This window comes from Lepidochelys kempii, chromosome 2 (genome assembly GCF_965140285.1).
Source record: "Lepidochelys kempii isolate rLepKem1 chromosome 2, rLepKem1.hap1, whole genome shotgun sequence".
Lineage (NCBI taxonomy): Eukaryota > Metazoa > Chordata > Testudines > Cheloniidae > Lepidochelys > Lepidochelys kempii.
Genome location: NC_136381.1, coordinates 53,255,231 through 53,268,650, shown reverse-complemented (window position 1 = coordinate 53,268,650; position 13,420 = coordinate 53,255,231). Strand labels below are relative to the sequence as shown.

General features: G+C 41.0%; 1 long non-coding RNA gene across 1 annotated transcript in view; it reads right to left on the bottom strand.

Annotated features, from left to right (window-relative positions):
* Positions 1 to 13,420, bottom strand: part of LOC140906585 (uncharacterized) — a 50,383-nt gene that overhangs the window by 1,612 nt on the left and 35,351 nt on the right. The window contains exon 2 of the long non-coding RNA XR_012157159.1: positions 1,609 to 1,634. This is a non-coding gene — a long non-coding RNA (uncharacterized LOC140906585). The remainder of the gene's footprint in view (positions 1 to 1,608; positions 1,635 to 13,420) is intronic.

The following is a 13,420-nucleotide window of genomic DNA, read 5'->3' as shown; positions in this document are numbered from 1 at the left end:
TGAGCTGTCCATGCTGAGCAAACAGGAAGTGGAATTTCAAAAATTCCCAGGCTTTTAAAGGGGGTGGGGAGATGCCTGTGTATCTGGGTGCAGGGCAGTGGAGTTCAAACTGCTGACCACAGCAGTCCGAATGGGCATTGTGGGACACCTCCTGGAAGCCATTTACAGTGACATAACCAACCATGTTTTCTATACTGACACTTTGACAATCTAACTTTTCCGCAAAAAGCTCTATGCCTCTCATTGAGGGGGTTTTATTTTGTCAGCAAAGCCTGAGAGTTTTGTCGGCGGAAGGAGTATTGTAGCGTGTATACCTCCACTGTTTTGTCCATGAAAGCTGACTTTTGTCGACAAAACTCTGTAGTATAGACATGGCCTTAATCTCCAAAGGTGACATCCTGGCTCCATTTAAGTCAGTTGCAAAACTCCCCCTGGCTTCAACAGGATTAGGGTTACCATAATTCAGGTTCCCAAAAAAGAGGACACCACCAGGGAGCAGAGGGCTGGAGAGGGGTACAGTTGAGGGTACTGGAGGGGGTACCTACAGTGGGGGTACTCACTGGAGGTGAGGGGCAATGCCACTCCCTGACATGGTGGCAGGGCGGCCAGTGCAAGCCCAGGATGCAGCGCCAGCCCATCAGCCAGTACCTTGCTGCGGGACCCCCCTTCCCAGGGCTGTGAGCCAGGGCCTGGGGAGGGCGGAGGGATCTGGCAGCTGTGGGACCAATTAGCTGCAGATGCAGGGGAGGGACCAGTCAGGAAGTGGACCAATTGGGGCTCTTTCTGAGCTGTAATGTCTGCTCTGCAGGCCATTTCCTGTTATTTGAAAACTTCCCCCAGACAGAACATGGAGACTCAAAAAAGAGGCAATGTTTGGGAAAACCTAGACATCTGGTAACCTAAACAGGGTAGGTGTTTCACCCCAAGTGTTTAGTGCTAAGGTTTGCACTATATATCCTCTCAGAGCTGCATCCTCCATTACAAGTGATAGATCTGTGTGCGCCAAGGGAAATGGCAATCACAAAGATTAAAACAGTCTCTTGCAATCAAATTTCAAACCCATTACATTACCTAACATTGAATTCAATTACTGTGTACAAAACTGAAATTCCAAAGCATCCCACAGAAATTTTACATGAGCCATTTTAATAGAAATTTGAGCTATTAACTTTCAGAGGGGTCTAAAACTCAAGTTGTTATTGCAAAATCTGTTATCTGTCAAGAAGCACTGAGGACGGGAGAGCACAGGTGAGATGGACAATATTGGTAATTAGCAAATGGATCAGATAGCAAATGGATCACAAATTAAAAATCATGAGAAACGTTGGCCAGACTATCCTGCAAAGAGACTGCCCAGAGAGAAGGATTATCTCTAATGAGATTATTCACTTGTGAATTTATGCTGTGAAGGTTAGACCTGAAAGACAATTCTAAAAATAATATAATAAAGGTTAAATTACAGAGATGGGTCTCCTCTCTCTACTTGCTTTTCAGATATTGTAGTGATCAAGAGGGGGTTGGTAAGAATGTGTTCGTACAAAACAACTGCATCAGAATTCAAAGCACAGTAGAACCTCAGAGTTATGAATATCAGAGTTATGAACTGACCTGTCAACCACACTCCTCATTTGGAACTGGAAGTATGCAATCAGGCAGCAGCAGAGACAAATAAAAAAAGCAAATACAGTACAGCACTGTGTTAAATGTAAACCACTAAAAATAGACAAATTTTAACAAAAGATTTGACAAGATAAGGAAACTGTTTCTGTGCTTGTTTCATTTAAATTAAGATGATTAAAAGTAGCATTTTTCTTCTGCATAGTAAAATTTCAAAGCTGTATTCAGTCAATGTTCAGTTGTAAACTTTTGAAAGAACAACCATAACGTATTGTTCAGTTACAAACATTTCACAGTTATGAACAACCTCCATTCCTGAGGTGTTCAAAACTCTGAGGCTGTACTGTAAACCTCCAATTAATTCAAATTTATTATCTTTCTGTTTTCTGAAGACAATTTTTAAAGGCTTCCTACCCATCTATGGATGATTTTTTGTGGGATTCACAAAATGACATGGGGTTAGGCTGCAGTGGACAATATTACTAGTTGATCAAACATAGTGACTCTAGTACAGTATATTGATCTGATGCATGTGATCTAAATAATTACTTCCTTTATTCATTTAGGCCCCAGTTTGGCAAGTTCCTTAAGAACATGCCTAAATTTACGCATGTGAATAGTTCAGGTGCAGCAATATGCAGAAGGTGTAGCAATCATTTCAAGGTTTAATATACAGCACTTGTGAGACTTTAGTTTTATATGGCAGGAGAATGCTAGTTCCTCAGAATCAGAAGTAGGTCTTGGACAACAGGTGTCTTGAAGGACTGGCAGCCAATAGTCTAGGGTTTCTCAACCAGAGGGTTGTGACCACCAACAAGGTCATGAAAGGCAATCAGGAAAATGGGAGGGAGGTCATAAAGCAGTGAAAATGTTATAACCTAACGCGAAGAAAATTCCACTGCCTACACTCTCTTACCCTTCAAGGTCAATTGTTATAATTCATATAATTTTTACTCTTATTTTGTAGTTAATGTAAGCAGGGGGAGGTCACAAAACAGGTTGACTTTGAATAAAAAGTGACCAACCTGAAAAGGTTGAGAAATCCTGTTCTACCCAGTGTCTGGCATCAGTATAATCTGATGATCTAAGAACTACCTAGCAAGTCATTATATAGAATAATTTTTTTATAGCTTGGCATCTGTGTTCTCCCATGAACAGAGAGGCTTAGATAGTCTGAATAACATCTCACGATCAATCCACAGCAGCCAGTGTCTTTATGGTATTTTTAAATATAAAATTAAACTATTCCAAATTAAACATTGTCACTTCAATAAACACAAATCTTAGTTATAAATCAATCTAGGACCAGATTTCAGAGTACCCACACCTCTTGCTGACTTTTGTGTTTATTTACTTTTACTGTTAAGGTGGACTACCGTAAGTAGATTTGTCTATGTAAGTGGTAAATGTCCAGTTTTCAATGCTTTATTCTGTTTGTACATATATCGCCTCCTTAATCCGCACAACATTTCTGTGAGGTAAACAGGTATTATTAATGCCATTTCACCACAGTGAAACCAAGAGAGAGAAGTCAAGCAATTTACCCACGACCACACAGAGATGCGCTGGCAGAACCAGGATTAGGAAACAGGACCTCCTCTCTTCCAACCTTGTACTCATTTCTCCAACCACAGAGCAGGCCAGTGCTCTGCTGCCTTCTTCCAGCTAAATGCTAGTGACCCTCATGGGGCTAGCTACTCACTGTTTGAGACCTGGCACACTACTTTATAATGGAAACATTATTCTTAGCTGAAACTGTTCAACACACTTTTACTCTGTGTTTATTCACTGCTACCCATTTTTTACACTAATCTATAGAAAAAGACATGCAATTATTTGGCTGATTTGTCTATATTCTGAGAGCCAAATCTTGACTCCTTCTACAGGTATATAAAGCTCTAAACACAACAGAAATTCTATGGTTCTACTGGAGGGGAGAGCAGAGTTCAGAGAAGTAGTGCAGGGGAACTCCACGCTCACTGGAGCAGCACAAATGGGAATTCAAGGGGTGAAACAAAGAGGGGCTGGGTGGGGTCAATGGGTTTGCTGAGATGGGAAGTATCAGTCAAAACTCCTATGAGGGAAGGGATGAGCAGTCATCACATCTGCTACTTCTTATAGGCTGCACTACACATCTGAAGTAACTGCTGGTGTCCCCGGTCCAACAAGGGGAGATCAGGCATATTCTTCCAGACCCCATGGAGTTACCATGCTCACAGCCTGTTTATTCTTGTTCCAGGACTTATGTGGCTGGGCCATGGGCCAGGTGAGACAGGTCTGTATCTCAGTGAGGGCCATGTGGCTCTGATTCTTGGGTCTTTTGATCAGCCCAGGCATTTGAACTTTCTGAATGGTTAATCACTCCCTGTTGTTGAGGGGGTAGAGACGAGCAGTGAGGCTTAGTATGTAAGTCAGTTGACAGGTGAACTCATGAGTAGCAAACAGGAGCAGCAAACTGGGGAGTTTCAGAGAGAGTTCAGATAGGGTATGTGTGACGCTCTCTTTCTGTGTACCATTGTACACTTAATATAAAGATGGAACAGGGTTCTGTCCTACAACATATTTCTCATGTTTTCTTTCCTAATGGAAGTCAAAAGGGATTTCCTCTGTATGAAGTGCAAGCTGGTAGCTATGCTTGAAGAAAAGATTCATGGTCTGGAAGGCCAAGTGCAGACATCTCAGAGAATCAGAGAGGCTGAGGAGTTCTCAGACCACCAGATTTGGGAAGCATCACCCTCCCAGATTCAAAAAAGAAAGGAAGGAACTGGCCACCAAGGGACAAAAGAGAGTGGAAACAGAGAGGAGACCTGGCAAAACATGCTTGGAATTTCTAAAAATTATAGATGAGAATTTTCTAACTCAAAGGTGCCGCAACCAACGTGGGGGAACGCTATGTTAGACCTCATCTTGAAAGATGAAGAGAAATTGATCACACAACAATATGGTAGTGGTTGCTTAAGTGCATGTGTGATGTCATCCCCGAGGTGCAACCTGGACTGTGGGACAGCTGGTCCCTCTATCTCACCAACTTGGGGCATCCTTCTCACTCTGTGATGCTGTTGCCAAGCTACAAACTCTGATGGGTGCTGCACTTACACAGCCATCCACAGGCAGGGACACACCCAACTGAGTTACATGAATGCTTTTCCAGCCACTCATGAACCAACATAGAGAGGCTCCAGCTCCCCAGCCTTGCACCCCAGAACTGTACTGTCTTGCTATGGTCAGAAGCCTGACAAGTGTAAGGTCATTACCCACACCACCCCTCTCTCAATGTGGAGTGGACACAAACTAGCCTTTGTAAACTGAGCTGAAATTTCCCAAGCACTTCAACCAAAACACACTGTTTTAGGTAAAATATAAAACAGATTTATTATCTACAGAAAGATAGATTATAAGTGATTATAAGTAGCAAGTGTAGAGATCAAAATTGGTTACCTAAGAAACAAAAATAAATTCACAGTCTGAGTTCTATACACTAAACAGGATTTGAATCAAGCAGTGTCTCACCCTGACAGATGGTTTAGTTCCTCAATACACAGGCTGGGACTCTCCAGTTCAAGGTCTTTGTCCTCCAGATGTTTCTTTCAGGTGTTGAGTTGGGGGGCAGGGAGAGAGGCCAAATCATAATGCCACTTCCCCTTTTATAGTTTCTTCCAGCTTCCTTGAAAGGTATTTTGCTATGATTTGGGTCAAGCAGTCTCCATTGTATATGTGCTTCCTCTAAGAATTCTCCATTGTATGCTGTTCTGGGAGAGGAGATCATTTCTTTGATGGGTCTTGATGAGCCATTAATGCAGTCTGGCTACTCCATTGTTGTATCTGAAAGGCTGGTTGTGGGTGTTCCCAACCTCACGACATATTTCAGTAATACACACACATAACAAAACTTTATAACTTGGAATACAATGATAGCACATATAATCCAACAGGATATTAATGTTCAACAGATCAAGACTTTTAAAATAATACCTCACAGGGCATACTTTGTACAAAACATATCATAATTATATGATAGTGGTGAATATGGAGATTCCATGGTGCCTTGAGGTGCAGAGTGCCACAGCGTGTAATCATGACTTGCTTACATTTGTTGAGTACAAACCAGTAATACTTATAGTTGCTGCTTTAAAAGGGCCAATTTTACAAAGCTGAAAACAATTATGAAAAAAAGACAGTTGATAGCAATTAATATAAATTATAAGCTAAGAATCACAGTAAATTGATAAGGGAAAGAAAAGGACACAAGGAGAACTCAATGGTCAGCAAAGTTAAAGATGATCAGAGGAGGTTTGATAAGTATGTTAGAAACAAAATGATTTTGTTCCTATTTAAATAGGAGAGGGTTCAAAGAAGAAACTTGAGAATAATTAAAAGACGGGAAGACATGCCGCATAGTAAAAGACTCAAGGAGCTCAATGTATTTAGCTTATCAAAGATAAGGTTAAATAGTTACTTGATCATGGTCTATAAGTACCTACATGGGGACGCAAATTTAATAAGAGAGGGCTCTTCAATCTAGCAGACAAAGGTATAACAAGATTGAATGGCTGAAAGTTGAAAGTAGACAGATTCAAATTCAAAATCAGGTGCAAATTTGGGGGTAATTAGCCATTGGAATAATTTACCAGAGGTTGTGATTGATTCTCCATCACTGTACATTTTAAAATCAAGATTAGATGTTTTTCTAAAAGATATGCTCTAGTTCAAACAAGAATGAATTCAGGGATTATCCTATGACCTGTGCTTACATGGGAGATAGACTAGATGATGACAGTAGTCCCTTATGACTTTATAATCTCTGAAAGGCTGGTTAGGGTTTGTTCCTAACACACTGTGCCAAAGTTTGTGCAAGGGCTTTCAGGATATCATTGTAATCAACTACAAAAATGAGTTCAATTGGTTTAAATTTATTTTCTATTATATTACACCACAAATGAGGAAATAGATTTCCCTTTCAATAAGCTCTTTAGAATAGTTGTTATTATACTCAGGAAACCCAAATGCATTATGAAAAGACTTCTTGAATTTCTTGGAAACTGTACAAAAAATGGCACTCAGGTGTGTTTTTAAAGAGCACATGTGCAACCAGCCCATGCTCCTAAGCTAAATTGGAGTAATTGACATCTTACAAAACGGTCACATGCTTACGTTTTGATTAAAACACAATAGGCATGATTTTTCCCAAGCTAAGAATGAATGAAGCCCTGAACCAAGGAGATGCTTGGCATTTCCTGTGGCATCCTGAGTACCCACAATCCCCAATGATATTAGCGGTTGCTGAGGACACATAGCACCTAGCAGCTGGGAGAAAGTCAGCATGCTGCAGGATCAGGTCCGAAATGCAGCACTATGAAAGCAGTAAATGACAGATACTGACTGAAACTCTCTATGATTCATGTATGATTCATGGAGCTACATGTATGAATTTATGCCACCATCCACATCAAAAAGGAAGAAAAAGAGAATAGGGAAACAAAACTTCTGTGTAGGCCCTTGAAAATGTTTCAAAGCAGGTTTGAAAGTAATCTTCAAAGCCTTTTGTGAGGATTACTTTATAAAGTCAACAAAGATGAAATAATGGACACTGTGCTGTCAGATTAACAGAAAAGTCTAAGTACACCCATGAAATAATGAAAAGGTAAGACTAGAATCTGACTGAAAGAAGTCCCAATACATGCCTTCTTACACAACCGTTTAACAAAGATCACGCCGGCAACGGTAAACTTTGGATTCCCTCCTTTCCTTTGTCACCTCTCTTTCTAACACTTCTTTTGTTTTGCAGCAACAAAGTTGTTATTATTCAAGATCATCTCTATGGCACCATAAATTTACCCTGCAGTTTGTAGTCATGGATAAAGGCACATTCCTTGCCTCAAAGTGGAGCTGAGCAAATCACTGATTTTTCGGTTCCGTGGCTGAACTGAAAAAATCTGAAAGAAAATCACTTCACTTTGAACTGAGACTGAATTATTTGTCGGTGGTGTTTTTCTTGCCAAAATGAAAACCTGAAAAAATGTTGTCAGATCAAACCAAGTGTTACCCAAAAAAATGTCATTTCAAATCAACATTTCAAAAATGTTGTTTTGAAGCAAAATGTTGATATGTTTCATTTCAATACATGCTCATTTTGATAATACCAGAGGCTCATTTTTCCAGCCACAACTACTTGCTGACTTTGACTTGAATTAGTGCAGTGTTTCAGTGACCCCCAATTCTCAAAATGCATATTTTGGGAAATTTACAATTTGTCAAAAAAAAAAATCACCCAGCTCTACCTCAAAGATCTTATAGTTTAAGGACCACAAACATGAGCGAGGACATCCCTATGTGCACTGTAGAGACAATGGACCAGCTGCTTTGAAAACATAGCTGTGAATAGGATGGTGCAGGATGAGGGTGGGGTAGTCACAGTGAGAGAAGACAGAACTAAAAGACCTTGGAATGCAGGCAAAAGTCCGGGGTGAGGTATACTTACCGGAGGAGAAAAGGGAATAATTTACCAAGAGTTTAGTAATTGTCAGGGCTTCAGTGAAAGCCAAAGTTTAACCAAAAAAAGCCTTGAAAATTTCTACAAACCACCAGATAAAAAGGATCTGTTTTAAAGAGACTGTAATTGTTCAAAGGAAAAAAAATCGGCTAATGGGATTAATTCTAAACCCAGCAGTCCAAGGGTGAGTCCCAGTAGAATGCAAAAGGAAAGCAATCATGTCAGATTAAAGGCAACTTGTAGGAGAAAAATAATCTGCTGGGTCCCATCAAGCCAATTGTGGACTAATGCACATCTCTCATTTCTGTCAATAATTTAACAAATCAATCATTGTTATTATGTTATCTGTTTTAGAGGAAGGTTGAGCATACAGACAGAGGAAGAATTTGCCATTTTTCTTCCGTGTGATTACTCCTGTAGTGAGTGGAAAAGCTGTTGCCTCTAAATTTGGGTGATAATGTTGTGACTATACTGCTCACTAGACAATTTTTAGCAGTTGGATTTTATGTACCTGAACAAAATTAAAAAATCAGTTCAGCAAGCCTCAGTCTATATTTATTTATTAAGGACTCTATTCAGCAAGGTACTAAAACACATGTGTAACACTGACTGACGTAAAGGGAACAACTCACGTGCTTCAAGTTATGTACAGGTTTATGTATCTTGCTATATCAGGACCTTACTCATTGTTAATTGGAAATAACTATGGCTCCTCTGTTACTGTCTCAGGTAAAAATGCAGAAGGGAAAAAACTAGTAAAAAACCTTGTTGTGTTCCATTTCTCCCAACTCCGCACTACACATTATGGACACAGTCTGAAAAAAATCACAGAAGAGAGTAATCTATAAAAACCCCAATCCCAACTGCATGGCTCCATAGCAAGGCATGAGTATGGTCTCGCCAGTCATCCCTCCTGCCTTAAATTCCCCATCTTCTTGCCCCATTTTCAGACATCTTGAGGTGTTAGGAGTTAAGTATCAGGAATCAGGGGCCAAGGAACAGATCTCCTCAGATACCTGTCATTTGATCATGTCCTATAATGGACACTGTACTGATGGATGTGCCATTGACTACTTAACTATTATTCAGTACTTATTCTGTATTTTTTCAGTCTAAGTCATACTGGACTAGTTTGTTAATCTAAATAGCATCAATTCATCTGTTTTTTTCTGTGTATGTGTCGTTCTGTCCCCCGTCCATCTGTCCCCTCCCCGCCCCCCCACATTTTTCTTTTAAACAGAGAGGATATTGATGGATGGGAAAATAGCCACACAGCTTCTTTTCCCCTGCAGCATTTTCCACTGTTTTGTTCCTTTGCATGCCATGAAGTAGGAGGGGAAACACATAGTCCTGTATCAACATCCTTAAAACAATAGGGGATCTGGATAGGCCTAAAAGTGGATGTGTCTTAATGAGAGTGGCCTTTCCAAGGAAATGAGAGGAAGTAAAATGAGAAAAGGAGTAGGATATGAAAAAGAGGACCAGTTAAAAGAATACATACATGAAGTGTACATAATATTTTAACCTCTTTTCATATCTAAAACGAAAAATTTAGAGCACGATATTAAAAAAATAATGCTGACAGAGCGTGTTGCTTGGATGTACATTTCAAATTATTACAATGTGCTAATTCATTTAAGGGGAGATATACCTCAGTATGTCAAATAATGTATTCAAGCATAAAATAAATATATGCTCAGACTTCCTCTGACTCTTGCAGTGCAACCTGGAGTATATTACTGTGTATGACAACCCCAATAGTAAATGTGTTATATGTTTTGCAACAAAATAGTGTAATGAATTTTAGGACACTTAGGACTTCCGGGCTGTTACTATGCTGCATATCACAGCCACTTGTAACTTCCTGGAAACAGGAGGGATAGAACTCAATCTCTCCTTGCCATCCGAGCTACAAAAGAATCTGCTTTATCTCTTTACAATATAGGGGATATGATATGAAAGATAATGGAGCAAATAATTAAGCAATCAATTTGCAAACACCTAGAAGATAATAAGGTGATGAGTAACAGTCAGCATGGATTTGTCAAGAACAAATTGTGACAAACCAACCTAATAGCTTTCTTTGACAGGATAGTCTTTTGGATATTGAGGAGGTGATAGATGTGGTATAGCTTGACTTTAGTAAAGCTTTTGATACTGTCTCACATGACCATCTCATAAACAAACTAGGGAAATAAAACCTAGATGGAGCTACTATAAATTCATAACATTTTGGAAAACCATTCCCAGAGAGTAGTTATCAGTGGTTCCCAGTCAAACTGGAAGGGCATATCAAGTGGAGTCCCATAGGAATTGGTTCTGTTCAATATCTTCATCAGTGATTTAGATAATGGCATAGAGAGTACACTTACAGAGTTTGTGAACCATACCAGTCTGGGAAGGGTTACAAGTGCTTTGGATGATAGGATTAAAATTCAAAATGATCTGGACAAACTGGAAAATGATCTGAAGTAAATAGGATGAAATTAAATAAGGACAAATGCAAAGTACTCCACTTAGGAAGGAACAATCAATTGCACATACACAAAATGGGAAATGACTGCCTAGGAAAGAGTACTGTGGAAAGGGATCTGGGGGTCGTAGTGGATCACAATCTAAATATGAGTCAACAGTGTAACACTGTTGAAAAAAAAAAGCAAACATAACTCTGGGATGTATTAGCAGGAGTGCTGCAAGCAAGACACAAGAAGTAATTCTTTCCTTCTACTCCGTGCTGATACGACCTCAAGTGGAGTATTGTGTGGAGTATTGTGTCCAGTACTGGGTGCCACATTTCAGGAAAGATATGGACAAATTGGAGAAAGTCTGGAGGAGAATAGCAAAAATGATTAAAGCTCTAGAAAACATGATCTATGAGGATCTGGGTTTGTTTAGTCTGGAGATGAGAAGACTGAGGGCTGGTCTACACTACCGTGGTAAATCGATCTAACTTATGCAACTTCAGTTATGTTGAATAATGTAACTGATGTTGATGTAGTTAGATCCACTTACTGCAGTGGCTACACTGTGCTGTGTCAACAGAAGAGCATCTCCTGTTGACTTCCCTTATGCTTCTTGAGGAGGTGGAGTACACAAATCGATGGGAGAGTGCTCTCCCATCAATTTAGCATGTCTTTACCAGACCTGTTACATCGACACTTGCTGCATTGATTGCAGCAGTGCCGATCTACTGGTAAGTGTAGACATGCCCTGACTGGGGACATGATAACAGTTTTCAAGTACATAAAAGGTTGTTACAAGGAGGAAGGTGAAAAATTATTCTCTTTAACCTCTGAGGCTAGGACAAGAAGCAATGGGTTTACATTGAAGCAAGGGAGATTTAGATTGGACATTAGGAAAAACTTCCTAACTGTCAGGGTGGTTAAGCACTGGAACACATTGCCTAGAGAGGTTGGGGAATCTCTGTCATCGGAGATTTTTAAGAGCAGGTTAGACAAACACCTGTCAGGGATGGTCTATATCAGTGGTTCTCAAACCACAGCCCACAGGCTGTTTGCGGCCCAATCAGCAAACAGCTGCAGCCCATGTGACATGCTCAGGGCCATACAGGTAGCGTATATATATTGTATGGATCCAGCCCACATAACACATAGAGAGCTACATATGTAGCCCACAATGGTAAGTAGGTTGAGAACCACTGATCTAGATAATACTTAGTCCTGCCTTGAGTGCAGGGGACTGGACTAGAAGACCTTTCAAGGTCCCTTCCAATCCTACGATTCTATGATACACACTTTTTCAGTTCTGATTCCATTTAATAGGGGGCACCAGACACTCCATTACAGTAGATTAACCATGACTAATTATTAAATATTATTATTTGTGTAATCCTTCTGCCAGGCCAAGTTGATAGCAGCAAGGGCCGGGTTCAGTGCACAGGGGTTCCCTCACATCAAAGCAAATGCAAAACTGGCTCGAGCCCCCACCCAGTGACCTGGGAAAATTGTACACAACCCCTGGGTGCCTCAAAGAGGCAATACTTCCCCTCTCGCAAGCACAGAGTCTCGGTGTAGCAGAGAATCTTTAATAACAAGAGGTAAATGACATCAGCATTAAATTGGGAAAACACCACAACTAGTGTTCATTAACCAAACCATGAGCAAAGACCCACCCCAGCAAATTGGGCCACATCCTTTCCCTCGGGTTCTTGAGTCCCAGAACCCAAACGTCTCTTGAGTCCAGCAATCCAAAAATCACCCAAAGTCTGAAAAGTCCAGCCCCAGAGTTCAAAAGTTCATCTGCAGAGTGTTACTCCCCAGTCTGGCTAAAAATGTGCCTGTGTGGGGGGGGGAAAGGTAAAGGGCACCTTACATGACCTGAAGCTGATTGCCCCACAGCTCCACTCCGCTCCACCATCTCACGAACAGCTCCGCTACACTCTGCTCCACTCCGCTCCGCCAGCCTATCCACGAACAGCACCACTGCACTCTAGATCTTCCAGCTCCCCACTACTTGACACAGTGCTCCGTGATTTCAGCTCTCAGTGATTTTAGTTCTTCAGTGATTTCAGCTCATGGCAGTGGGAGTCTTAGTGCTGGTGCACTGTAAGGCCAAAGTGAATTCAGCACAGCACCTATAGCAAGACTCTTAATAGACCCAAAATTAGCTCTGACATTCCACAGTGGAGAAAGACAGAGGCGCAACTGGTGTTCCAGGCCCTCACAAAGGGGCCCACACCACCAAGTACTCATACCTGTCTCAAGCCTCTCTCAATTCACAGAGTTTTGGAACCCATGTCCCTTGCCTAGCGAGTGCTACTTAGTTGATGGTGAATCCCTCCATCATAACAAAAGGCCAAGTACAGTTCCACTGTCCTTGATTCCCATAATCAGGGTAATAACAATTTATTCTTCCTGCCCCAATAACAGAGACACTGGGGATCCCACAACAGCCAAAGTGACCATTTGGGATATGGCCTCATTCTAGGCGGGGTGGGTGTGCCTATGCAAATGAGATCAGCCCCAAAGTTCTTTTCCACAACTTGCCACACCTCACCACCAGATGTCAGGGTGGAGCTCATCCTGACTCTGCTTACATCTGCATTGTGGTAGTGCCGAGGAACAAACACAGACCAAAAAGATGGTCTCTACAGCACAGACCTTACACTATTTAATCAGAAAAACACAGTCTCTAATCCAAAGGGCTTATATGAAGGTAATAGGGGGATGAGACAAACAGAAGAGGAGAAGAGGATGAATCATAGAATATCAGGGTTAGAAGGGACCTCAGGAGGTCATCTAGCCCAACTCCCTGCGCAAAGCAGGACCAATCCCCAATTTTTGCCCCAGATCT